Genomic DNA, 27,408 nt, shown 5'->3' with positions numbered 1-27,408 from the left:
GCATAATGAGAGCAATCCTTTTAGCAATCAGAATGATTTAGCCCAACTTCTGGATCAGGGTAATATGAAGAAAGTATACTCTCTTTCCCATGAATTAAAGCTAAAAACCTTGACCCAAAATGTTCAGTTGATATCGACAGATGATCTCCAAGAGAAACACCCTCTTTCAGGTCAGAGAAGTTGGAAGGGCCACCTCTGTATATGAGTGGGAGGACATCTTTTTGTTTTCTTTCTCTTTGTACTCTCAGCACTGCCTCAAAGCAAGTCCCTCTTAAGAAGCAGCACTCCTGTGTCAGGAGGGCAACAGCGATGATGATGGTCATGGCAGTAGAAATGGCAGTCACCCAGGCACCTAAAATACTGATAAAAATATCCTCCTTTCTGACAAGTGAAACTGAAGAAAGAGGCTCCTGTGGCCAAAATACATACAGGGAATCTCCATTACTTGTTCTCTATTTTTTCTCTCATCACTTTTCCTCAAAACACACCTAATCACAGAAAGCTTGAAATAGCACAGAGGACAAAAACTTCAGCTTTCTAGCCAAAGCACCAAAATCAGTCCCCTGGAAGCTAAAATATGTGAGAGAATTACAGAGAGGAGAGAGCTGGATAAAGGGATCTTTTAAAACCCTGTTTATTTAAAGTCCTGGACTCATTTCTGATCTGTGGAGGTGAGGAAATGATACAAAACAACAGAGCAAAGCCTTTGAGAATGGAAATACAGTGTAGATGGCCACCTAGGTGCCATTTTGACTCCTGAGAATTGGACACACAGAATGGATGAGAATAACACTTCAAGACTTTGAAATCAAAGCTGAGATTGGAATCACAGGCCACACAGAAGGCGAATCTGGACGCAAGTGGTCTATAGCTAACTGCTAAAAGACAGAAAGTACCCATTCACCAGATGATTTTAACAATACCGAGTCATAACATAACATTCAAAATTTCTAGGATGTAAAACAAAATTATTCAACATAAAAAAGAGCAAACAATGTCAAAAATCCTGAAGAAAAAAATATAATCAATAGACAGCAACCATAAATAATTCAAATGTTGAAACTGTTAGACAAACACTTCAAAGTAGTTATTGTATCCATGTTTTTATGAAGAGTGAAAGCCCTTGAAATTAATGGGAAGATAGAGCTTATCAGCAAAGAAATAGAAACTATAAAAATGTAACAATGGACACTTTAGGAAGAAAAATAAATTAAAAGAAATCAAAACCAGAGGAATTCAATAGCAGAATAAAAATGACGTGTCATTGAACTTGCAAATGATCAATAGAAATTATTCTATATATATAACTGCAAAATAGCTATTATAATGAAAAAAAGCCTAAGAGACCTGTGTGACAGTATCAAAAGTGTTAGCATCCAAATCTTGGTAGTCCCAGAAGTACAGGGAAAAGAATGCAGTGCAGAAAAAATATTTGAAAAAATAAACAGAGGGGACAAACTAAAAACTATTCGTAAAATAGAAGGTCTAAATCCAATATGGTACATACAAACCAACTAAAAGAGAAAGAGTGTCAGATTAGATAAGTCAAGATATTTTTTACATATAAGAAACCTTACATGTAATGAAATAACAAAGTTATAAGAAAAAGGATGGAAAAGATGTGCTATGCAAACACTAATCAAAAGTTGGAGTGGCTATATCATTATCAAAAAAGGAAACTTCAGAAGAGGGAAAAAAGTCAGGAATAAAAAGACATTAAATAATGATAAAAGGGTTAATTCACTAAGAAGACAGAGCAATTTTAAAGAAACTTAGAGCTGCAAAATATGTGAAGCAAAGACTGACAGAACTGAAAGGAGAAAGAGAAAAATCTATTTTTGATATATACAACACGAATGAATCTCAAAAGTGTTATGCTAAGTGAAAGAAGTTCATTTGGAAAAGTTACATGTTGTATGACTGCATTTATATGACAGTCTGGAAGAAAATCCCAAACTAATATATATGTGGTTAACAGAGTATAAAAGTGAAGCTGTTTGTGGGAATATTTAGGGTAACAGCCAAACTTGTTCTGCATCCTGATTATGATAAATGTTGTATAATGATGTATTTGTTAAAACCCACAAAATAATACACTGAAAAAGAGTGTATTTTACTGAGTAATGTATAAATAAATAAATGAACTGGTGATGCAATTCAAGAATACACCCCTCTGTTGCCCTGGCTTAATTATGGAAGAACATAAAACAACCGAAATAATGGATCTCAAATTTCTCAATTAGGAGAAATATTTTGTGGAATGGATTGCATTTTCTTTTCCTGATTCTTCATACCTTTCTATGTGACTCCATAGTTTATTGCCCTGGAATCAGATTCTCTTTCTCCACACCATTGAGATTGGGCTTAGCCATGTAGTCTTCTTTGGCCAATTACATATGGGCAGAACTAAGACTGTGCCAGGTGTGAGCCTATTCCTTAAGAAATATCAAGGGTTTGCTTTCATATATATGGCTTTTCTGTCATTGCTAATAAAAGAATATGCCCAAACTTGTTCATTTGCCTGAGGAGGATGAGAGAGATCCACAGCAGACCTGATCTAACCCACAGTTTGAGGCCCAGAAAAACCCAACATAGAGCAACCAACCAGTGGGTGACTTGCTGACATATGAGTGCAAATACATTATTATGTTTTAAGCCACTGAATCATGGAGCTGTTTATTAGGCTGTGTAATGCCCACATATGATTAAATAGGCTTTATGATATTAAAAAATGTTCTATGTCCTTACATGATATAATTATGCTGTTATTATCAGTTGATACAGAAAAAGCATTAGAGAGAAAACTACTATAAATCAAATGAAAATTTTTAGAAAGTTACATGCTGTTTTTCACAACACTGTCTTTATATACTTAAAAATTTAAAACATATACTAACTTTATTATTCACTCTAATTAATATTCCTGGTGTGATTTTGGAAATTCTCTGCAATTACTTCGTATTTTCTCCCTACCTCAACCCAGGCCACTCCTACCCACCAGCATACCCATGAAAAAATGTAGACCCATTGATTGACATCTTTGATCTAGAAAATTGTTGAAATACTTAGTTTTAAGGCAAGTCTCTACAGATATAATTTCTTCCAACTGAAGCTTTAAAAGTAGTTAATAGTCCTGAATTCAACACGACATTCTCATTGAAAAGGCTGTGAAATAACACTAATCATGGGTTGTAAAATAGGTGTGGTGCCAGTTTTTAAAAATTAGAAGCCAATCTAGGAGTAAGCATAACATCTACCTGAAAAAACAGAGGAGCTTGACAAAAATGTGGTGACAATTCCTCATTCTTGAATTCACTGAGTCATCCACTTTTAAAAATTCATCACAAATATTCATTAAGTACCTGTTGCTGCTTAGCAATGAGGATACATTCTTGAGTAAAATAGATGGTCCTTGGTCCATGGTGTTTACAGTCCAGTGTAAGAGATTGTCATAACTTGTATAGTCACCTAAACAGTATATATCAGTAAACTCTGGCAAATACTCTAACAATAAAAATCATTTGAGAGGATAAAATTGGGACGCTATCTAGACTGGAAGATCAGGGAAGTCTTTCCTGAAGAAATGACATTTGAGTTTACCTCTAAGTATCAATAGCAAATAGCGGAAATCACCAGAAGAAAAGAATTCATGCCAAAAGACTAAAACATCATATGCAAAGGCCATGCAAACAACTCAAGCGTGTTGTGTCTGAGGGTCAGAAATAAAGCCAAAGGTGTGAGCTCAGAGAGAAAAGTGAACAGTGGCATTAAATGAGTCTGCAGAGTAGGAAAGGTCTGGACTACACCAGCTCCGTAGGCCATGAAAAAGTTTTACATATTGACATAAAAGCAATTGAAGATGTAATCAAATTAGCGACATGGTCACATTTTTATTTTTGAAAGAAATGGATTCAAATGGGGGAAACCTAAGTTAGGATGAATAGTTAGGAGACCAGGGAGTATTTGACATGAAGAAAATATGACAAGTTTGGGATATGTTTAGGAAGTAAAATCAAAGGAGTCTAATGACAGATTAGATATGGTGAAGGAGTAGGAGTTGTGAAGAATGGCTCTTGGGATTCTGGTTGAAGCATATGGTGAATGGAATCCATTCACTCTATTTACTCACGTAAGTAGAGAACCAGATTTGATGGGTTAGATCTTATGGGCATAAAGAGTTCAGAGTACTTTTGAAACTTCAAATTTTGTAGGTCCATGCATTTATGATGGGTCGGAAGCTTAGGGAAGAGATCAGGGTTTTAAGAAAAGATTCACTTGGGAAGTATTGAAGATATAGATTTTTTTAAGAAGAGAGTATAAGTAACTATATAGAATTCCTTCAAGAATTCAAGTAGACAAAGACCAAAAATATCAAGGAGGTCATTGATAACATTTTTGATAACTGAAGTGTGTTTATCTCTCTGCGAAGTAAGGGGAAACAGTGAGTAGGAAGAAGGAGATTCAAATTTATGAGATTCAGATTTATAGAAATGTGTCCAGGCAGCATGAAGGGCCCAATATATTGGTGACTATAATTAATTCTACTCTATTGTTTTTTCAGTAGTGATTAACTTCCTGAAGATTGTTAAGCTCATATAGCTCTTCAAAGAAGAAATTTGAGGGAGGGACAAAATATCTTTTGTAGTGATATGAACATATCAAGGATCCAATATTCTTTTTCCAAAGAGCAGAGGTTAGAAACGGTCATCTCATTGGAGGGACCTGGTAAACAGATGAGTTATTTGCTGGCAGTGTTTATCTTTTAAAAATCATTTTGAATTCCAGGGGGAGGGGGAATGCATTGACTGTTTACACATGGCCATGATTCCCTGGCCTGATTCAAGATTTTATGGGAGATCAGGGGGAGAATGCATAATCTTAGAAAGCAAGACTAGCTACTTCATCACATAAAAGGATGCCAATGAAAAAGTTGGCAATGTTTTTTTAGCACTAAAATGGTAACATCTGGGCATATATGAGAAGTAGCAACAGGAAAGCAACATTCAGATCTTCACATCCTGAAATAAGATATCAGGCTGAACTGAGAAACCAGTCATGGCCAGGATTTTTCATTGCCAATATAGAGTATCAAGAAGCAGTAGTTTTAAAATACCAATTGGCCTTTCCAATTGCCACTTTCCTATGCATTGTAAGACTTTATAGTTTCTAAATGCAACTCAGAAAACTGCTTTCAACTTCTCAGTATAAAAAGATGGCAGGAATTCGTCACAAATTTCATGCATCGTGGTAAAATAAATATTAGTAATATCACTTTGTTTAGGTGTCTTATATTGTTTTCAATAGATTCTAAACTATTATCAGTTATTACTCAATTTGTGTGATTTTGAAACAATTTGTTCTGTATTTTAAACCATCTTTACCTTATATAATCTTATAAAAAGGTAGAAGAATATGTTATGGTTACACCTCTGACTATAGTCCTTGCAACTGGAAGTCATTTTAAGCTGCTAACTTGTTATTTAAAGGTAAATTACATATTTTGGGTATGCTGTACTTTAGTCAGATGCTCAGGGAAGAGAATGGGGGTAGTTTAGAGCAAGCCCCATGAACAAGCTTCCATTTCCATACAAAGCATATTTACTTATAATTATTTTGGAACTAAACACCTGGTTTTCTTTTTCAAAATTGGTATCAGTCAGATTTAGTTCTCAAAGTTTGTATTAGTATTAGTTAGCTTTGTTGTGTTATAAGCCCTTCGTCCCCTATCTCAGTGGCTTAAAACATCCACCCTGTAGAAGCAGCCTCTTTGTGGGACATGCGTGTCTCCACAGTAGAGAAGAGCAGAGGCTGAGCCAAACCATGCAATAGTATTTGAAGCTTCTGTTCAGACATGGTGTATGTCATGGTGGCTCACTTCCCATTGGCCAAAGTAAGTCACAGTCAAGTCAGAGTGCATTGAGGCAGGTATGAGTATTCTTTTCACAGGTGAAAAGTAAATCACATGGCAATGGGCAAGGATGTATAATCTTACTGAGAAGGGGGAGTGAACACTGTAAAAATTAGTACAATCAAGGTCAGAATTGATGTTAAATGTTGTCACAATATATTGTACTTTAATTATATAGCCTCTTCCAATGAAAATATATTTGAATGAAATATCGTTCATTTAATTAGTTTTTTATCACATTCAGAAATTTGTACATTTACAGATAGAAGCCAACATTTTAAAACTTTTGATTGTAGATATCAAGGAGAATTCAGGCATGAACAATTGTTAAATAATCTCTACTCAAGCACAATAGAGAGAGATAGAGAGAGGCAAATATACTCAGAGAATGAAAACATTATTTTCAGGAAAAATTTAATGAAAAAATAAGTTTCAAAAGCAGAATGTGAATATTCACCAATTTTGAATTAACTTAGAGCAACAATCAAATCTCACTGAAATCATGATATACTATGATATAAATTCAATAATTCATTTATTTGACCATTTTACTCAGAAAAAAAGAAATGTTAATAACAATTTCATGGCCACTTTAATTTCAGGTTGACTAATAATACAAAGGATGCAATCTTTAGAAGTATGCAGGGACCTACTCTAGGTATATGCTTAAGAGGTATATGGTAAATGTTTAATTTTGTTTTGAATTTTCAAACATCTGATGATTTTGTGTTTAATAAATAAATGAGGGCCTGTTCTGTTATTTATCAAGTATTTTTTTAAAAAGCCTGTTTAAGTAGGTAGTGTATTCAATAGCACTCTATAAAAACTAGACCTCACTTATAAATTTGCATTGAATTTGTTTTTATTTAAAATAAAAGAAAGTGGCAGAGGGTTGGTGGTGTGATGAATTGGGAGATTGGGATTGACATATATACACTAATACGTATAAAATGGATAACTAGTAAGAACCTGCTGTATAAAAAATAAACTAAAATTCAAAAAAATAAAATAAAATAAAATAAATGTCTATCTCTTTGGCCTGACAAATATTTTGTTAAATTCACCCCTTTAAAATCTTTTCATCTTGTAATATGATATATATTTCTAAAACATTTTCAGTATAATAGCCTTTAGTACTAATAAAATAATGTGTGTATATATGTCTGAATGTATATGTACCTGCAATAATGTATATCAAACTGTTTATTTTGGTTATTTGAAAGTAGAATAGGTGAAAAGAGGATCAAGCATTTAAAAAATATGTTTCTGTGTTGATTTGAAAAAGGAGAATATATTCATTTTTTAAAATAAATCTGTCTAATTAAATGTTTAGTCCAGAAAGGGAATTCTATACATATGTTTTGTTGTTTTCCATACTTTTACTCTGAATTTTAGTTCAGCATAATTCTTGTGAAAGTATTAAGTTCCAAATTATTAAGTAATTGGCTGTTACTCGGTGATAATCTTAGATTCAGAATTCAATGATGTTAAAAGATAAGTGTAGGAACATTTTTATTTTATTGGAAAGTTTAACCTCAAAGGGTTTCACTTGGTCTTGTGAAGCCATCAATGTTATTTCAAGGACACTATGCACCTTGCTGAATATGAGATATTTCAGAAGGAAAAGGGGCATATCTAATCAATTTTCTGACTATGAAAAATGCATGTATTTCTCAATTTTTCCCATACTTATTTGGGTATTACCTAAATCATTTGAGATATTAATATGATTGTATTTATTTAAAATGTGCTATAGTATTTTGCTTAACACTGTAGTATATATGGAATATAATTGGGATTTTATTGTTTGGTAATGAAAGCTTACTCTTGTCTTTACTTTTTTTTATAGTTTTTGTTGAGGACATATTCAAATTTATATAAGGAACCAAGGACCTTCTAGGAAGAAAGGAGGTTAAATTGGTACCCTCTTTCCCACAAACTCGAGGCTACTAAACTCTGTCCTGTGGATAGAGCTGATCTCTTTCAAAACCGGTATCTGGCAAGAGTAGTAAGTTTCAAGGTGGGAAAGATATGCTGAAAATACAAAGTTGATGAATCATGGCCTGAAGTTTCTCAGGACAGACACCAAAATTTTCTCAAATGCATCATCCTGAAAGAAAGCAATGCTTAAGAGGAAAGGTGAGTGATTTATTTAAAGAGCTGCAGTTTGGAAAACAGTTCCATTTTGACATTGGCTCAATTTTGGCAAAGTACAACACTGGCAGAAGATAGTCCTACCTTATACCTTGTGGGACCAATGCAGGCCAGGGTGAGCTTTATTAGTTATGGAGGCCATAAACTGACTGTAAGGTTCACTTCCCACCTCCCTCCTCTGATGCAAAGTAGTATCTGTACCACTTCATAGTGGTACAGATGCTACTCCAAGGGACGCATCAGCACCTGTGAACAGGGACCTCTTCTGACTGTTTCAGGGGCCACACCGGGCTCCTGTTGTGGCTGCAGAGCAGCTGGGAGCTGGATCATTTTGGAGCAATGAGCTTGAGGTATGATTGGGAAGTTCTCCAGAAAAAGGGGGTAGCTGAGTTCAAGGTCAAGCATTCAGTCCTTAGAAAGTACAAACAAGACTGGTCCTTTGGACATGAGAAAGGACAGTGTGAACCCGGGGAGTTTCTATGACTTCAGCACTGGGGGAGCAGGTTAAGAGGATGCAAGGACAGGAGACTAGACTTCCTGCCAAATTGCTCAATATTTCATGTGCTGCAGTTTGAGGACTCTATCGTTTATAAACTAGGGAACATGTTGTTCATACCTCAAGATTTTAGAGGAACACTTGGATTAGAAAACTATTATTTCATTTAATTTCAAAACAACCTCATTATGTAGAAACTATCATCCTTATTGTATACCGTGAGGAAACAAAATTTGGAGAGGTTGTTACCTTGCCTACGGCCACACAGGAAATAGCAAGCACAAAGCTAGGATTTAAAACTAGGTTTATCTGACTCAGAGGCCCCTTTTTTACAGAACCTCACTTTAAAGAAAGTAAACTTTATTATAAACATATTTCAAATATTGAAACTAACTTTGATCAGTAGAGTGGCTTGCTTCAGAGTCCAGACCTTAATAAGCAGCGAAGCCAAAGCAAGAACACAGGTTTTCCCGTAGCTGACATTACATCTCATTGGGTCTCTAAGCCATTTCTTCAGTTATTTCCCATTTACTTAATGGAAAAGAACCTCAGGCACATACTACACACTTCATTTAAGATCATTTGCCTGATAATCTTAGATTTTTGAAATCTAAAAGTTTCCTAAGAATGAACACTGAGACATTCTTTACTGTCAAAAATTTATCACCACGTGTATTTTTTAGGCTAAAGGAAAAAAATCCTTTGGCCAACAATAGACCTCCACATTTGCATTGAAGTTCAGTTCTACAGGATGCTGAAAGTACAGCTTTATCACATACTCATCAGTGTTTTCTTATATTCTTGAAGCATAGAAAAGGAATCATTAATCTCGTTGGACTTGTGACAATTCATCTTCAAAGACTTCAGGTGGTGTAGAGTTCATCAAAAGATTAATAAATCTTGAGTGCAAATTTTGGTTTAATTAGCAAAGTGTCCAAAATAACTGATTTTGTTTAATACTAATCTTTATTTATGAAAATATAAATTTAATAAAAAATATCAGGAACCTGGCAAAATATTTTAGACTTTGAAATGTTTATAGGCTTACGCTTTTGAGAATATAGGATGAATACATATGGTTAAAATACTTTTAATCCTGATAGTTTGAAGGATTTTTTTAAAAAGAATGTTAGTTTCAAGCTATGAGCTGTACTTATATTTAATATGGTATTAGTGCATGTATTTTCTTTGTTTAATTTTCTTAAATGACTAGTATTGCCAACTAATACAAAGCCTTTTAAATCAATTTTTATAAGAGGAGAGAAATCAAATATGAAGAAATTTGTTAGGACACTTTTTGTGTTGCCAATGTATAGATTTCAATTAGAAATTATTCCTTTGGTGGATTGACATCTATTTTTTAATCACTTCACCAATTGCAATTTGTGATAAATTAATTTTGAGAAAGAAAAACTTAGGTTCATTCTCTGGCTGGCAGTCAAAATGTTAGGTAAGGTTAAAGCATATTGTTCTAACAAAAATTTTGCATCATCTGTACAATGAGATCTAATCTGCTTTGATAAAATAAGACCTCAAAATCACAGCAGAGAGTAGCCAGTTCAGGGGAATCAACTAATGTACTCTATTTATCCTTTCAGCAAACATTAATTAAGATTTACTTAAAAAAATAAGATTTAGTCCTGTCTTCATAAAGCACATAGTCTAAAGAGAAGGCAAGCATATGAAAAGATGATTACAAAATAAAGTCATTGGCAAACAGCAAATCAAGGTGTGCCTTGTGTGCTAAGGCACTGGAACTCTATCTATGGGAGACATTAACATTTTTTTTCTTTTAATCATTTGGAAACTTTGGGGAGAATGGTTTAAGACTAACAGGACTGAAGGACTGAAGTCAAGGGGATAACTATGGAGATTGTCCCCATCCAAATGAAGATCTCATCCAGGGCAGTGATAGCAGGGCTAATAGAATGTGATACACTTTGAGAGATACTTTGAAGGATAGATCAACAGCATTTGGAAATAGAATATATAAGAAAAGGGAAAAGAGGATGCAGTTAAGAATTATTCTGTTTTATTTAATTTTTTGTATCTTTATTGAAGTAGGACTCCATTTCATACAATGTTGAGATCTTAAGTATACAGTTTGATGAGTTTTGAAAACATATACAACTGTATAACCTACACTCTAATCGAGATGTAGTACATCCCTGTCTCCTGAGAAAGTTTCCCTCTACCCCTTTTCTGTCCATCCCTCGCCTTCCATATGGAACCGCCATTCTGATTTCTATATCGTTGGGTTAGTGCTCTTTATCTTTAACTTTTTTGTGTGTGTCTAGCTTCTTTTTCTCAGCGTGTTTTTGATATTAATTTCTGTTGCTGAGTGTTCAAGTAGTTCATTACTATTTTATTGCTGAATAGTCTTCTATTGTATAGATATACCATAATTTGTGTATCCATTATTCTGTTAATGGGCATTTAGGTTACTGATAATGTTTTTTGCTCTTTCTTCTGAGACTTACCCTTTGATTCATGGATTATTTAGAAGTATGTGATTTAGTCTCCAAGTCTTTGGAGATTTCCTTATGTTAGTTATGTTGACTTCAAATGTGATGCCATTGCTTGATCAGAGAACAAACTCTGTATGATTTCATTTCTTTTAAATTTGTCAAGCTTTGATTTATGGCCCAGGATATGGTCTATCTTAGAATTTGTTCTATGAGCTCTTGAAAAAAAATGTGTGCTCTGCTGTTGTTGAGTGGAGTATTCCATAGATGTTGATTAAATCATTTTGTTAATCGTTTTGAATTCTCCTAAATCCATGCTAATTGCCTGCCAGTTGTTTTTATCAGTTGTTAAGAGAGGAGTATTGATGTCTCCAATATAACTGTGGACTTTATTTCTCTTCAGTTCTATCACTTTTTTTCCTTCTTTTTTTCCCCCCCTCATGTAGAATCTTTATTCAAGCTCTAATTTATAAATTATAGCGACACACTTTTTATCAAACACAAGAGGAGTAAGTTATCTCAATTAACAAACAATAGATAACCTTATCCGTTCTTTACGCACCGACAGTGTTTTAATCTGTCAATCTTAATTGCCACTTCTTCCGTAAAATGTTTACTAACCAACCATTTACGTTTACTCCCCATACTATTTTCTTCAGTAAAATGAATTACTCCTTAGCTACTCAAGCACTTTCATAACCAATGCCTCTCATATAGAATTAATCAAATTTATTGTAGTTATTAGTACAATAATCCATGAGATTTTACTTCACACTTTAGAATTTTACTCTTATACATATTATCTCATTTGATCATCTAAACAACCCTGTGAAGTAGTTACTTCTATTTTACAGACAGGGAAACTGAAACAGAAGCAATATGATCTAAGGTCACAGAGTTTAAGAAAACTCAAAAAGACAAAAAAATAATTCAGAAATTGAATCCAGGATTTTTTTTTTTTTTTCACTTTTTGGCCATGCCTCATGGCATGCAGAATCCTAGTGCCCCAACCAGGGATTGAACCCGTGCCCCCTGCATTGGAAGCATGGAGTCCCAACCACAGGACCACCAGGGAAGTCCCTGAATACAAGATTTTTAATTGAAAATACTATGGTGTTTTTCAATTCATCAAATATGCTGAACTCCTTGAGATTATATTTTCACCTTTACGTAATTACTGCCTAGTGTATACGATGGCAGATACTAAGCAAAGACATATTGACTAGATTTGAAGTCAACTACTGGAAAGGTATTACATATTTCCTAGACAGTACATAATTTATTGCCTCCTAAAAAACAAAGTACCAGATATAATTTAGTATTACAGAATGATCCATGGAACACCATCAGGGTTAAGAATTTGGTTTCTGATTTTAGAGTTAGGTGCAGATCCTGAAGCTGTGTAAGCTCTCTGGGCATCAATTTTGTTTGTAAAATGGGAATAATAAATGGTAATTATCTCAAATGACTGGTGTATTGAATGGGAATGTATAGAAGACGCCTAGTATAGTGTCTGGTACATAGAAAGCACTCAATAAATTAGTTCAATGTGTATGAGTATTAATATGAAACTAAAAAGTAGAACTAGTTTACAAAACAGTAATAATCTCATGAACTATGAAGAACAGAGTTGAATTTGCCTAAGTATGTTTTTGAGGTTTTGTTTTTACTTTTTCAACCTTTATCACTTGGCTCTCCATGAGCTATTTACATGAGCTATGAACACTGCTGCTCTCACACTGCTTATCTCTAACAACTTCCATCTCCCTTTTAATGCAAGTAATGTGGAGGTGTAGTTGTAAAAAGATAGATGTCCAAAGTGTCTCTCAGGAATCACATAACCTTCTAGAGAACTTCCTGGGGTAATGGAAATGATCTGTCTCTTGACTGGGCTGCTGTTACACTGGTGAACGTATCTGTCAAAACAGTGAAATGGGGCTTCCCTGGTGGCACAGTGGTTGAGACTCTGCCTGCCAATGCAGGGACGCGGGTTCGAGCCCTGGTCTGGGAGGATCCCACATGCCGCGGAGCAAATAGGCCCGTGAGCCACAACTACTGAGCCTGCATGTCTGGAGCCTGTGCTCCACAACAAGAGAGGCCACGACGGTGAGAGGCCTGCGCACCGCGATGAAGAGTGGCCCCCGCTCGCAGCAACTAGAGAAAGCACTCGCACAGAAACGAAGACCCAACACAGCCAAAAATAGATAAAAAAACAAAAGAAAACAAAAAAAAAACAGTGAAATGTACACGTAAGAAAAGATGTGTATATGAAACAATGCAAGTTAAAAAAAAAACAAACTTTTTTTAGGTTTTATAACCCTTGAACAAGTTACTTTCCCTTTTTTGGCCCTTAGCTTTCTCATCTTCAGAAAGGGAATAACTTCTCACTCAGAAAGAATATAGTTAGTGTTAAAGGAGATAAGGTCTATAAAGTACTTAGAGTAGTTTCTGCACAGTTAGTTGCCAATTCTGGATCCACTTTACATTAACCCTAGGCATTTTTCAAATTTATCTGAGTCCTAAAACATTCCTCCAAAATAAAACCTATATTCTCTCCCTCTCTCTCCTCCTACTCTTCCCCTCATCTCTTTTATTTTAGGAAAATATGAGTAAACATTTGATTAAAGCTTTTGCCTCCATCGTTTTCTTTTCTTTTCTTTTTTTTTTTACAAAATCATAATACAGTCTTTTGTCTTCATATTTCTCTTCCTTTTCCTTTAATTATAGTCAAAAAAGTGAGAATTCCCTGGGGGTCTAGTGGTTAAGACTGCGCTTTCACTGCCAAGGGCGTGGGTTCAATCCCTGGTCTCCATCCCTGGTCAGGAAACCAAGATCCCGCAAGCGACACGGTGCGGCCAAAAACAAAACAAAGTTACAGTTCCTGTTACTAGTTTTCAAATCACTTTTTAAACGTGTCTAAGCAATGTAGTTCTATCACTTTTTATTATATTTTTTTAATCGAGGTATAATTGCTTTACAATGTTGTGTTAGTTTCTGCTGTACAACGAAGTGAATCAGCTATATGGATACATATATCCCCTCCCTCTTGGACCTCCCACCCCTTCCCATCCCGTCCATCCAGGTCATCTCAGAGCACCGAGCTGAGCTCCCTGTGCTGTACCGCAGGTTCCCACTAGCTATCTATTTGAATATTAAAAAATTAATAGTGGTGAAGTTCTATTACTTTTTGCTTCATATATTTTTACCTCTGTTGTTTGTTGCAAACACATTTAGGATAGCCATATTTTCTTGGTAGATTTACCTTTTTCTTATATATAATATCCCTCTCTGTCTCTTGTAACTTTATTTGCTCTAAAGACTACTTTATCTAATACAGTACTCTTGCTTTCTTTTGACTAATATTTGTTATATATATTCTAAATATATACCTATATATTTAATATACATAAATAATATATATTATATGTTTGTATGTATAAAACAAACATATATGTTCCATCTATTTCCATCCTTCTTTTTCAACCAATATAATATTTGTGAGTTTCTTGTAGACAGCATACAGTTTGATTTATCATGTTTTTTATCCAGAGATTGGTAAAATATAATCTCTGTCTTTAACTATTGTATTTCGACTGTTTGCATTTAATGTCATTACTGAGGTTTTAAGGTTTAATTTTACCATGTTATTTTTTGTATTGTTTATTCTCCCTCTCTGTAGATTACTTCAGTTTTTTTTGTTTTTAAGAATTCTATTGTGATCTGTGTATTCTGTTTTTCAGTGTATCTGTTTGTACAGATTTTATAGTGGTTACTCTAGTTATTACATTATATACACACAACTTAGTATACTGGTACTTATCAGTTCAAGTGAAGTGTAGAAACTTACATCCCTTTATATCTCTTTATCCTCAAGCATTTGTAATACAATTATTTGAAATAGTTCTTTTACATATATTTAGAACCACTTCATAAAGTGTTACAATTTTTACTTCAACTATCAAAAATAATTTAGAAAACTCAAGAGGAGAAGGGAAGTCAATTTTATTTATGCACGTTGCTTACTGTCTGCATCCTTTCTTTTTTTTTACAATGAATATATATATATATATTTTAATTAATTAATTAATTTTTGGCTGCATTGGGTCTTTGTTGCTGCATGCGGGCTTTCTCTAGTTGTGGCAAATGGGGGCTACTCTTCGTTGTGGTGCACGGGCTTCTCATTTTGGCAGCTTCTCTTGTTGCGGAGCACTGGCTCTAGGGGTGTGGGCTTCAGTAGTTGTGGCACGTGGGCTTCAGTAGTTGTGGCTCGCGGGCTCTAGAGCGCAGGCTCAGTAGTTGTGGTGCAGGGGCTTAGCTGCTCCGCGGCATGTGGGATCTTCCCGGACCAGGGCGCGAACCCATGTCCCCTGCATTGGTAGGCAGATTCTTAACCACTGTGCCACCAGGGAAGTCTCGTCTGCGTCCTTTCTTGTGATGTTCCAAGCTTTATTCCTTTATTGTTTCCTTTCTGTTTCAAGAGCTTCATTTGGCTATTCTTTTAGAGTAGGTCTGCTGGTGACAAATTCACTTCATTTTCTTCATTTGAGAATGCTTTGATTTCCCCTTCAATTACGGAGTATATTTTCACCTTGTATTGGATTCTGGGTTGACAGTACTTTCCTTTCAGCACTTAAAAAATGTTATGTTCCTTCCTCTGGCCTCCATGGTTTCTGATGAGAAATCTGCTACCTTTCAAAAAAATTCCCCTATTGTCATTGCCATTTTCTGGTGACTTTCAATAATTTTTTTCTTTTTAGTTTTTAGTTTTCTTATATTTAATAAAAATGTGCCTTGACATGGGTTTATTTGGGTTTATCCTGTTTGCAGTTCACTCAGCTTCTTGAATCTCTATGTTTATGTCTCTTGCCCAGTTTGGGAAGTTTTCAGGCATCATTTTTTTAGTACTTTTTCAGTCCTTTCCTTATTCACCTTTCGTTTTGGAGTCCAGTGACATGAATTTTTGATGTACTCACACAGATCTCTGAGTCTTTTTTTTAAAAAACCTATTTTCTCTTTGTTGTCAATTTGAGTAATATGTATTGTTCTATCTTGCAGTTCACTGATTCTTTCCTCTGTCCCTTCTTTTCTGCTGTTGACTCATCTGCTGAGCTTTTTATTTTAGCTTTTATGTTTTTCAGTTCTAAAGTTTCCATTTGGGTCTTGTTTATATGTTCTGTTTCTTTATGGAGACTATTTATTTGTTGAAGTTTTCTATTTTTTCATTTGTTAAAAGTGTGTTTGTAACGCCTCATTGCAGCATTTTTTATGATGACCATTTTAAAACATTTGTCCGATGATTCTAATATATCTGTCTTTTTGGTATTGGCATCTAGTGCTTATTTTTTCTCATTCATTTTGAAATTTTCCTGGTTCTTTGTATGACAAGTAATTTTTGACTGAAACTTTGACACTTCTGTATTATATTATAAAACTCTGTATCTTATGTAAATCTTCAGTTTTAGCTGGCTTCCTCTGACACTGCTCTAGCTGGGGAAGGTGGGATGCAACTTCATGACTGTGGTGGCAGTAAAAGTCCAAGTTCCCCATTTGGCTTCCATTGACATGTGAAAAGAGGTGTCCTTCATTACTGCTGGGGAGGGGTAGGAGCTCAGGTGCCCCAAGTTGTTTCCACTGACACCACAGTGGAGATGGCCTCATAACCACTGGACGATGGTGAAAGTACTGACCTTCCACTAGGCCTTCTCAAAACCATCCCAGCAGAGAGAGAAAGGGGTGCCTTGTTACTGCCTGATGGGAGTGGAAGTCCGGGTTCCCCATGTGATCTCCAGTGGTGGGTGGGGCTGAGGAGCAGGGAGGCAGTGGAAGTCTCATTGCTGGCCAATGGGAATGAAATTCTCAGCTCTCTTCCTTGCCTTCTCTGAACCACAGTAGTGGCTGGGAGTGCCTCAGTGTAGCCTCATGAGGGCACAAGTCTAGGCTCCCTACCTGGCTTTTGCTGGCACGGGTGGGTAGGAGGCCATACATTTTTCTGTAGGGTTTGGCAAAAAGTTTTATATCTGGCTGCACTGCCCCTTTCCTGGTCCGTTGATTAGAGAGTAGGGTTTGTCAGGGCTTTTGCTCTCTGTGCCTGTTGACATTTCTGGGTTGTCGTTTTCTTCAACTCCATGTCTGGGATCTGTGAGACATAAAAGAAAACCCAGGAGAATTCACTACCATGTCCCTAGACAGCCTCTCTTCTTCTCTTTACCTTTCAGAATCTTCTTGTGTTTCTTCCATATATAGTGTCCAGGGGTTTTAGTTTTACTTAGGTTTCTTGAAGCACACATTCTAGTTTGTTCTTTTTTATCGTTCATTTTTCATTCTAAGATTTCCACATCTATTCACCAATTATTTACATCTTTTCCTGCATATTTGAGAACATTTTTATAATGGTTGTTTTAAAGTCTTTGTCTACTAATCCCAATGATTGGGTCATTTGGAGGTTAACCTCTGTTAATTTTATTCTTGATGGTATATCATATTACATGCTTCTTTTTATTTCCTATGCTTTTAAAAAAAATTGTACAGGATGTTTTATGTAGAAGAACAACGAGACAGGTATAGAAATAATTTGTGTTCTGTTCAACAGGAAGAGCTCATTTCTATGTCTTGCACTAAGCTGAGCAGCCGAGTGTTCAGTTCGTCTGGGACTGAGCCATAGTAACAGGAAGATTGACGTCATTCTGGATAAACCAACCCTCACCAGTCTATGCTGTTACTGCTGCTGGGAGACCATAGTCTTGTTGGCCTTAATAGTGTGTTAGTCTGAAGCCAGAAGTCTTTTTGAGCCAAGGAATTACCTTTGGATGTTCCAGACACTGGGGAATTGGGTGAGGCTGTCCATATTATTTCTCCTGTTCAATTCCAATTTTATTGCCCTTTTCTCAGCAAAATTGGGATAAGTATAGATAGGTATAACACCAACCAAAATATTGTTGCATTTTGGGTATACTGCAGACTTCAGTCTTTCCCATCTGTCCCTGTCATCACCAGTAGCTTGGCTGGTCTCTTTTAGACCCAGTGAAGTGACTGTTTTTGGCATGTCTTCTCATCCATCTGTCTGAAAGACATGGAATTTTCTCCCACTTGTGCTGTGAAGGTATTAAAGGTCTGCAAATCAGTTCATAAGAATTTCTTCAAAGAAGAGAGTAAATGTCTTCTGAGGTCTTTTGCATCATTAATGGATGTTTTATTTCATTTTGTTTCATTTATTCCTTCTTTTTTTCATATGCTAGTTTGCTTGTTAGGAGCCAGTTTGTGAACAAAGATGTTAAATGTGAGGTACCTGAGTGTTTCAGGTAGAGAAACACCTCATGTAGGTAGACATGCCATCCCACTGTGAAGCCAATCTCAGGTGTAGGAAGCTATGTGAAGGCTCAGTTAGAGAGCTAGAGAAAAGAATATGAATTATGGAATACTTAAACATGCCTTTTTTTAACAGAAGGTACTCTATAGTATTACCAACATGACTGTACACCATAAATACAGCTTACACTTTTTTATACTTCAGATAATAGAAAGAATACGATAGAAGCACTCTGAATCTATTTGAAAATACCTACAAACTTTATCTTCATAAAGCATCCCTTCCCTTACTCCTTTCACCACTTGTGTCCTCCTGTCTAAGGCTCATATATCTGTTCACTAGATGTCTCACTGTCTTTCTCCTTTAGTGCCCAGGCTCCACCAGTTCCCTTGCTCTCCATTATCTTTAAAATCCCCTTCTTTTCTGTTTATTTCCCATAATCCTTTAAATGTCTTCAAATCTCTCCACATTAAAAACAAATAAGTTTTCCCTTCTCATCATGACTAAGTTCCTTGTCAGACTAACCTTTAAGTATGTAAAAACAAAACCCTGGACAAAATTTATTAAAGAACTACCTGAAGACACTGGAGAGTGAATAAAATTAGATCGATATTATGGAGGCATTAACATTTAGAAAAGAAGAGCATGGAGTAAGTTTTCACTTTTTCTCATCTTTTTTTTTTTTTACAGCTTCGGATCTGAGATCTGCCAGGTGGCTACAAGAAGGTAGCTGGAACTCAGAAATCCATGTTTTACTATCATGGAGAATTAGAGAACAGACTTCACTGCAAACATAGATACTAGAAATTGAGGTGTGAATCTCAGAAATGAGAAAGCCTGTGAGGGGGAACCCCAATTCTGTGTATAAACAGCTAAATACCAAAGATGAAAATTATGTGGATGGAAATGACAACATAGATAACCACTGACTTCTCCTCAGAAGGAATGAAGGGCTGAAGACAGTGAGACATCCTAGCAATGCTGGAAAACAACAATATACGATCCACCCTCCACTCTCTGTCCAGAGAAAATAACCTTTAAGCAACAGCAAAATAAATATATTTCAGATTAAAAAACTAGGAATTTCTCACCAAAGGCCTGCATTACTGCAAATCCTTAAAACTTGGACCCTCAAGAAGGAACGAGGAGTATTGCAAATGGTAAATATCTTGGTAAAATTAAAGACAATTTGTCTTCTTACTCTACCTAAAATGTATAGGCTGGTTTAAAACAAAAATTATAATCTTGAGGGGTTTATAATATACATACTTATAATGCATATGGCAACTGTAGTGTAAAGGGCAGAGGTATTAAATGAACCCAGAAAATTGCAAGGTTTTTATACCATAGGTGAAGTGCCCAGGTTCATTACTTGAGAGTAATGAAAGACATGCAATTTGGGGAGTGCCTTAGACCCAGTAATTACTCTCTTAGGTATTTAGACAAGAGAAATGAAGTCATATGTGCACACAAACATTTGTATCTGAATATGCATAGCAGGTTTATTTGCAATAGTCCCATATCAAAAAAAAGTCAAATGTCCATCAACAGGTGAAAGGGTAAACAAATTATGTCATATTCATAACATGGAATGCTACTCAGCAACTGGAATCAACTATTGATGCATACAACAAAATAATTATGCTAAGTCAATAAGCCAGTCAATAAAAAAGAGCAAAGAGTCTATTCTATTTATATAATATTCTAGACAGTGCAAACTAGTCTATAGTAGTAAAAAGTTGATAAGTGCTTTCTAGGAGAGAAGAGGGGAGGTAGAGAGGGAAGGGACGGAATATAAATGGGCAAATGAAAACTTTTGGGGATGATGGATATGCTTATTACCTTGATTGTGGCTATATTTTCAGAGGTGTATACATATGTCAAACACATTGTATTGTATTCTTTAAATATATTCTATTTATTATACTTCAACTGAGGTGTAAAATTTTTTTAAGTTGATGATGTATATCAATTCCTGGACTAACCACCAAAAAATGAGGCAAAAATATAGTTAGAAGTGGCCTAGTGGTTAGGATTCCTGGCTTTTGCTGCCATGGCCCGGGTTCAATCCCTGGTCAGGGAACTGGATCCTGCAAGCCACGTGGCATGGCCAAAAAAAAAAAAAAAGTAGAAAATAAAAGCTAATATTTAAATTAAAATAAAATTCTAAATATCATTCAAACAATCCAAAAATAAGATAGGAAAGGGTGAACAAAGAAAAAAATGAAGGTATAAGCAGGAAACATATAATAAAAAGATAGACGCAAATCCATCATACCAATAATGACATTAAGTGTTGGTAGTTAGACATTCCAATTAAGGCAAAGCCTGTCAGAATGTATAAAAAGGCAAGAATCAATTAATTACAAATTGTAAAAAGAGATATACTTCAAATATAAAATAAAGAGGAAGTGAAAGTAAATCAATAACAAAAAGATACAGTGTGCAAACAGTAAGCATAATTAAAGTGAACTTCAAAAATAAATGCATTCTGGTAGGGGACATTGATACGGGAGAGGTTATGCATGCATGGGGGTTAGGGGTATATGGGGCATCTCCGTACATTTTTCTTAATTTTTCTGTGAACCTAAAACTGCTCTAAAAAGATAGTCAATATAAATAAATAAATAAATAGATAGATAGATAGATAAATGTAGCACCAAAGATATTCAGAGGTATTTCATAAAAAAAGAGTCAATTTATTAGGAAGATATAATAATCATGATTGTATGTATTCCTATTACAGAGCTTCAAAATATATTAAGCAAAAATCAGAGAAAGGGAGAAATACACAATGTCACAATCATAATAGTTGGTTTTAATACCCTTCTCTCATAAATTGCAAAAAATTAGATTAAAAAATATCACTAAAAATATAGATGACGTAAAGAACACTATCAGTCACCTCGACTTAATTGATATTTATGGAACATTATACCCAATAACTGCAGAGGACACATTCTTTTCAAGGACATATGATCAGTTCACCAAGACAGACATTATGATGGTCTATAAAACAATGAATTTAAAAGAACTGGAACCATACAAAGCATGTTTACTGAACAAAACTAAATTAAAAATCAATAGGATATACAGGAATTTTCTAAGTATCAGTAATTAAAGAACACAATTCTAAACAATCCATGTGTCTATGAAAAAAATTCAAAAGGGAAGTTAGAAAACTTTTTGAACTAAAAATAATGAAAATATATCAAAACGTTTGGATGCCTCTAAAGCACTGACTAAAGGGAAATTAATACCATATTAGAAAAAAATAGGTCTGAAATCAATGACAAGATTTTACATCAGAAACTAGGTAAGAAATGCAAAATAAACACAAATTAAGAAGAAGGAAACACAAAATAAACACAAAGAGTAGTAACCAATAAAATATGTAACAGAAAAACAGTAGAGGTTAGTAAAAACAAAAGTTGTTCTTTTGACAAATCAACCAAATTTATAACCCTCAAGATAAACAGATCAATAAAAAATAAAGGAAGAAGGCAAATAACCATATCAAGGATAATAAGATATATATTTATCCCTAATGGGCTTTATAAAAGTTATTTCAATAAGAAAAAATCCAGTTTGAGATAATTTCCCTGATAACTTCTAACTTTTAACTAAGGAATAAAATAATTTTAGGCACATTTTTTCAGAAAATGAAGAGGGAAACACTTCTCAACTCTTTTAATGAGATCTGCTTAACTTTAATAACTAACAAAATCTGACAAAAACATACCTCCTCTTTTGAGAAAATAGAGAGCAACATCCCACATGAATTTAAATCATGAAAACTTTAGCAAAAATATCCAAAACATATAAAAGGTTTAATATATTCATACCAAATGTAATTTATCACATGAATACAGGAGTTGTTTAATATTCAAAAATAAATATAATTTAACATATTAACATAATATTTGATCATTTCAATAGATTCAAAAATGAAATTCTTGCAAACTAGGAATTCAAAAAACTTTCTTAATGTAACAAAGGTCATCTTTAAAGACCCTACATATCAAATCATAATTAGTAGTAAAATAATGCATGCTTTCCCCATAAGATCAGGAACGAGGCAAAAACATTCAATCTTACTCTTCTACTCAACATTATGCTAGAGTTATCCTAGAAATTTTACTAAGGCAAGAAAAATAAATTGAAATCAGAAAGGTTGCAAAGGAAAACTTAAGATAGTCTGTATTTATAGATTTCATGAATATTTATGTAAAACATTTAAGGCATTTACAAAATAAAAACTAAAATTAAATGAATTTAGCAAGTTCACAGAATAAAAGTCAAATAAACTAGATCAATTTTATTTTGTATTTTTTTATCAAACAACTGGAAAATAATCATTTAAAGATATTCAATTTTCAAAAGTGTCAAAAAATTTAATGAAAGATGACATCTTGATTTTAACACTATGAGATCACTGTCAGAAGTCTGAGATAAGACTCTGTCAGAAGACTTATCCCTACAGAACTGGGAGATAAGTTTCTACTGTTTCAAGACTCTATGTTCATAGTAAATTGTTACATCAGCAGTAGAAAACTAATACACCCATCTTGAATTATAAGCTTCAGCATTTCAAGAACCTCCTTCACTTCTGTCTCCAGAGGTTTTCATATGCTTTTTCCTCTGTCTGAAACACATTGCCCCCCTTTATTCTTATTCCCATCATTTCCATGGATATTTTCTATTGATAGTTAAAGTCTTATTTTAATCTCCTGTTTGCAGTAGTGTTAGTTCATCTTCTATGAGCCCACCTATCATCTGAGTTTTCCTCTATCACTTCACGTGTCACGTAGTATGAAATTTTCCAGTATTCATGCTATCTTTCTCACTTGCCTGAGGCTGAGACAGAGATTGTGTATTATTTATTATTTTACCTCCTTCATCAGTCATAATTCCTGACATATGGTAGGCTCTCAGTAAATATTTTTTGAATGAATGAATAAAAATTATTACAAAGTAAATAAGTTAACACTATGTGTTTAGAATTTAGCATTCAATAAATTTCATACACGCCTTGAGATTACTAAAGTCAATCACTCTATGTGATCAAATGGAAAATAAGAGTAGGGCTATTAGTACATGACACCCTCAGTTTCTCTGTCTATACAATTACCTAACCAAAGATCTTCAGTCTTGTTACACCAGTCTCAAGATTGTTGCTGCTTACAATTAACAGGTTTTTAGTCTTTGAATTTTATTGGATATTAGGTTTAGCTATTTCACCATCCCTAAGATTATCATTACAAATCTGTGTCAGCTGAGTGAATATTTTGCCTTTTCAAAACCTAACTATTTGCATTTTGTTTGTATGAAGGATGTTCTCGAATTTTGTAATTTAATCTCTTCAGTCTTCTAACCACAACTGCCTGTATGTATTTAAGGGAAGCAACATATTGAAAGATAGTAGTTTGGAATTACGCTGGATAGAGGGCTGTATATCTGGGGCCACTAATGTCTTCTAGGTTATCTGCAATGGACTCTAACATCATGAAGTCCTTCAATAAATTTTTAAAAATTGAAATGAGTAAGTAATTGTGGGCATTACTATGTTTGGCATTTTTTTGGTTTGGGTTTTGGGTTCTGTTTTGTTTTTTTGAGTTTGAAGTGACCTTTGAATTTAGTCTCCATTACTTTTAGAAAGAAGAGCTGAAGTAAACACAACAGTTCACAAAGAGCAATAGCCAGCCCATGCTGCAATATCATAAAATTATATTGGGTCTATCAGAAATAATTGTCAGAAATGCTTTTGAATTATTTAGAGAAGAGACTTCAGTGATTACATAGTATATGTTCAGATGTATTCTGCATAGTTCAATGGTCAGGGCTTCAGAAGGTTCTATGAGCCCCATGTCTATTTATAAATAAAATTGTATATGCATGTGTAAGTATTAGGGGGAGGGAATTCATAGCTTTCATTAAGTGTTCACAGAAGACAGGGGCTGAAAAGGGTTAAGAACTACTGAATTTAAAACCACTTTGTAAAATGATAGCCCTAAGCCTATTCAATAGATTAATAATATACTAGTATAAATGTACTGTCAAAATATAAATTTTTATAAACAACTCATAGTTTTTCCTTATGAATGCTAAACAAAAATATCACTGCGTAGAATTCCCTAGTTTCCCTTTTTCTCTTTAATTTCTTTACTCAGCACTGAGGTCATTAATAACGTAATCTTATCCTAAAATGTAAAATGATGTGTTCTCTCCACCATTTGCCAAGTAATGTATCTTTACAATGATTTTCAAAGCTGAAGAAGGGTTTTAGAAAGTGAATTCTTCATTACTGTGGTAAAAGTTTCACTGATGCTTTGACCCCTAATTTAGGGACTCTGCCTTCAGGCATCATGTATCTTCATCAGCATGGCCTTCAGAGTTGACCCTCATTTGCTGTTTTCATAGGCTATATGAAATAAAATTTCCTTATCAATGACAACCATGTAGAAACAGGGAATTCTTTTAACACTTTGAATGTGCTCTATTTCACTGTGCAACAAAATAAAATGGAATGTATAAGAAAGTGAGTGGATTATAAAATAAATGTTCAGATTTTAGCAATTGAGAATTGCAAAAAAAATCTTAACAGAGCCTTTGAATAATAATTATTAAACACATGCCATTTCTTAATAATATTTGACAAAATGGTTTTGTGGTAAAAGAAAAAAATTGACCAAAGTATAAGTATTATCTTGTAATGTCAAAGAACTATGGGTCAAGAAGCAGCCAAGAAGAATCTGACTGAGTCATATTGATTATTTGTTATAAAGCCAAGCCGATGAAATGTATAGGTATGTAATCAGAAAGCTTAGATTATAAATTCAGCTCTAGAACTTTTCGTGTATGTGAATTTTAGAAGTGAATTAACATCTCTAATCTTTAGTTCGTAATTTAAAAATAGTATGTTTTGGTGAGATTTAAATTAAAGAATTAATGTTATAATACATTGTACAGTGTGAATATGTAAGATCCTGTCACTATTGTCTCCAGCTTCTTTAGAGAGAACTCTCTTCTTTCATGCTTCTGTTATTCTTAAGCTTTTATTTTAGCTTTTGTATAATTTGTTTTATGTCCTCATCTACTCTATAAACTCTTTAGTGCTAATTCATGTATTTATTAAATCCAACATGATGCTCAACACACAGATGGGGATTAAGTGATTTACATGCCTTAATGGCCACATAAGTACCCCTACTAAACTATTACTTACCTTATTAATTTGCCGTTAGCAATGGTAGTATTTTTCTAGTTAGATGTGAGTAATAGAGTTTTCCAGTTAACTTTATTTGGAGGAAAGATGTTTTTAAAACTTGAATGCACATAAACTTAGAATTTAAGAAAATGTTTCTGGGAATTCCCTGCTGGTCCAGTGGTTAGGGCTCTGTGCTTTCACTGCAGGGAGCACGGATTAGATACCTAGTCAGGGAACTAAGATCCCACATGCCGCTTCATGCGACCAAAAAAAAAAAAGAAAACGTTCCTCCCTCTCTCTGACTACATATTCTCTTATAAATACTTCAACTCTAAGCTAAAAACAAAACAAAAAACTTCTCCGTAGAAAGGAAAAGAGAAGTTAAAATTCTACAGATACTCTTCTTTTACCCCTTCCTCATGGACAGCCTTATGATTATACTCACAGTAGCTACTATTTATTGATTATATAATAGGTGCCAAGACCAGTGTTATCAGTTTCACGCATTATATAATTGAGTCCTCATAACAAACCAGGGGTAATCATAACGATTCCCATTTTCAAAGATGAGGAAACAGAGGACATAGAGAGATTAATATGTTTATTTTAACCACCACCGCAACAAAAATAGAATAGTAATAAGGCAAGGATTTGTCTAAACATGATTGGCATACATGTTCACAGCTTACCGAGTAATTCAGAATTGTTTTCCTCAATAATTTTTCAATCTGTTAAATCAGAAGCTCCAGAAATAACAAGAGAAGGTCACTTGATTGGCCTTCCAGCCACACTCAGATTTCTAAACACTCAACAATCCAGATGAATATCTATGTACATAGACAAGAAGGAAATCTACTAAAACATGGCTCCTATAAACGGTGAAAGTACATGCCTACAGAACCATAAAGTTTCGCCCAAAGATGTAGATGAAGATAATGTTGCTGTGATGCAAAGTCAGTCTCAGCACTGTCTTCCCCACTACCTTAGCCAGTGAAGACAAGCTTGAAGACAATAGAATATCATTTACAAAACATCAGTCAAGGAAGAAAAGGTTGTATGTAGAAAAGGTTGCCCAGAAAGAAGCTATAAAGTTGTAAAATATTGAGCCCTAGAGTTGGGGTGGAGTGGAGGAAAGGGGTAAAGATTGATTTTAAAGAAGGAATATAAGTTATTTAAGTAAACATGAATTTAAAATGTGTCTATCATTTCTATTTGCTTTTTGAGTGGGTTTCTTGGTTCCCAGGATGAATTCCAGGAAAATGATGGCATCTTGAGGACACATATGATTCATACTTCTTCACTGTGAAAAGAAATCACCTAGAAAATGTAGTTTGGAGAATAACATCTTCTGGGATTGGAAGCCTGAGATGAGAACAAGCCAGAAACTTTGAAGAAGTTGGCAGTTCAAGTGCAGATGGAATCAGATTGAAGAGGAAAACAAAATTCTGGCACACAGGATACTTCTCACAAGTAGGACCAGACCTTACAAGTTGGAAGGCAAAGCACTAGTCCAAGAAATCCCAGAAGGAGGTGAAGGAATGAAAACTAATGAGGTCTTTTTTTTTTTTTTTTTAAGATTTAATTTAATTTTTATTTTTTTGGCTGCGTTGGGTCTTTGTTGCTGTGTGTGGGCTTTCTCTAGTTGTGGTGAGCAGGGGCTACTCTTCGTTGCGGTGCGCAGGCTACTCATTGCGGTGGCTTCTCTTGTTGTGGAGCATGGGCTCTAGGTGCACGGGCTCAGTAGTTGTGGCTCGCGGGCTCTAGAGCGCAGGCTCAGTAGTTGTGGCACACGGGCTTAGTTGCTCTGAGGCATATGGGATCTTCCCGGAACAGGGCTCAAACCAGCGTCCCCTGCACTGGCAGGCGGATTCT

The sequence above is a fragment of the Balaenoptera ricei genome, chromosome 12 (assembly GCF_028023285.1).
Source record: "Balaenoptera ricei isolate mBalRic1 chromosome 12, mBalRic1.hap2, whole genome shotgun sequence".
Taxonomy (NCBI): Eukaryota; Metazoa; Chordata; class Mammalia; order Artiodactyla; family Balaenopteridae; genus Balaenoptera; species Balaenoptera ricei.
The sequence above is the reverse complement of the archived record's forward strand: the minus strand, read 5'-3'. Positions refer to the sequence as shown.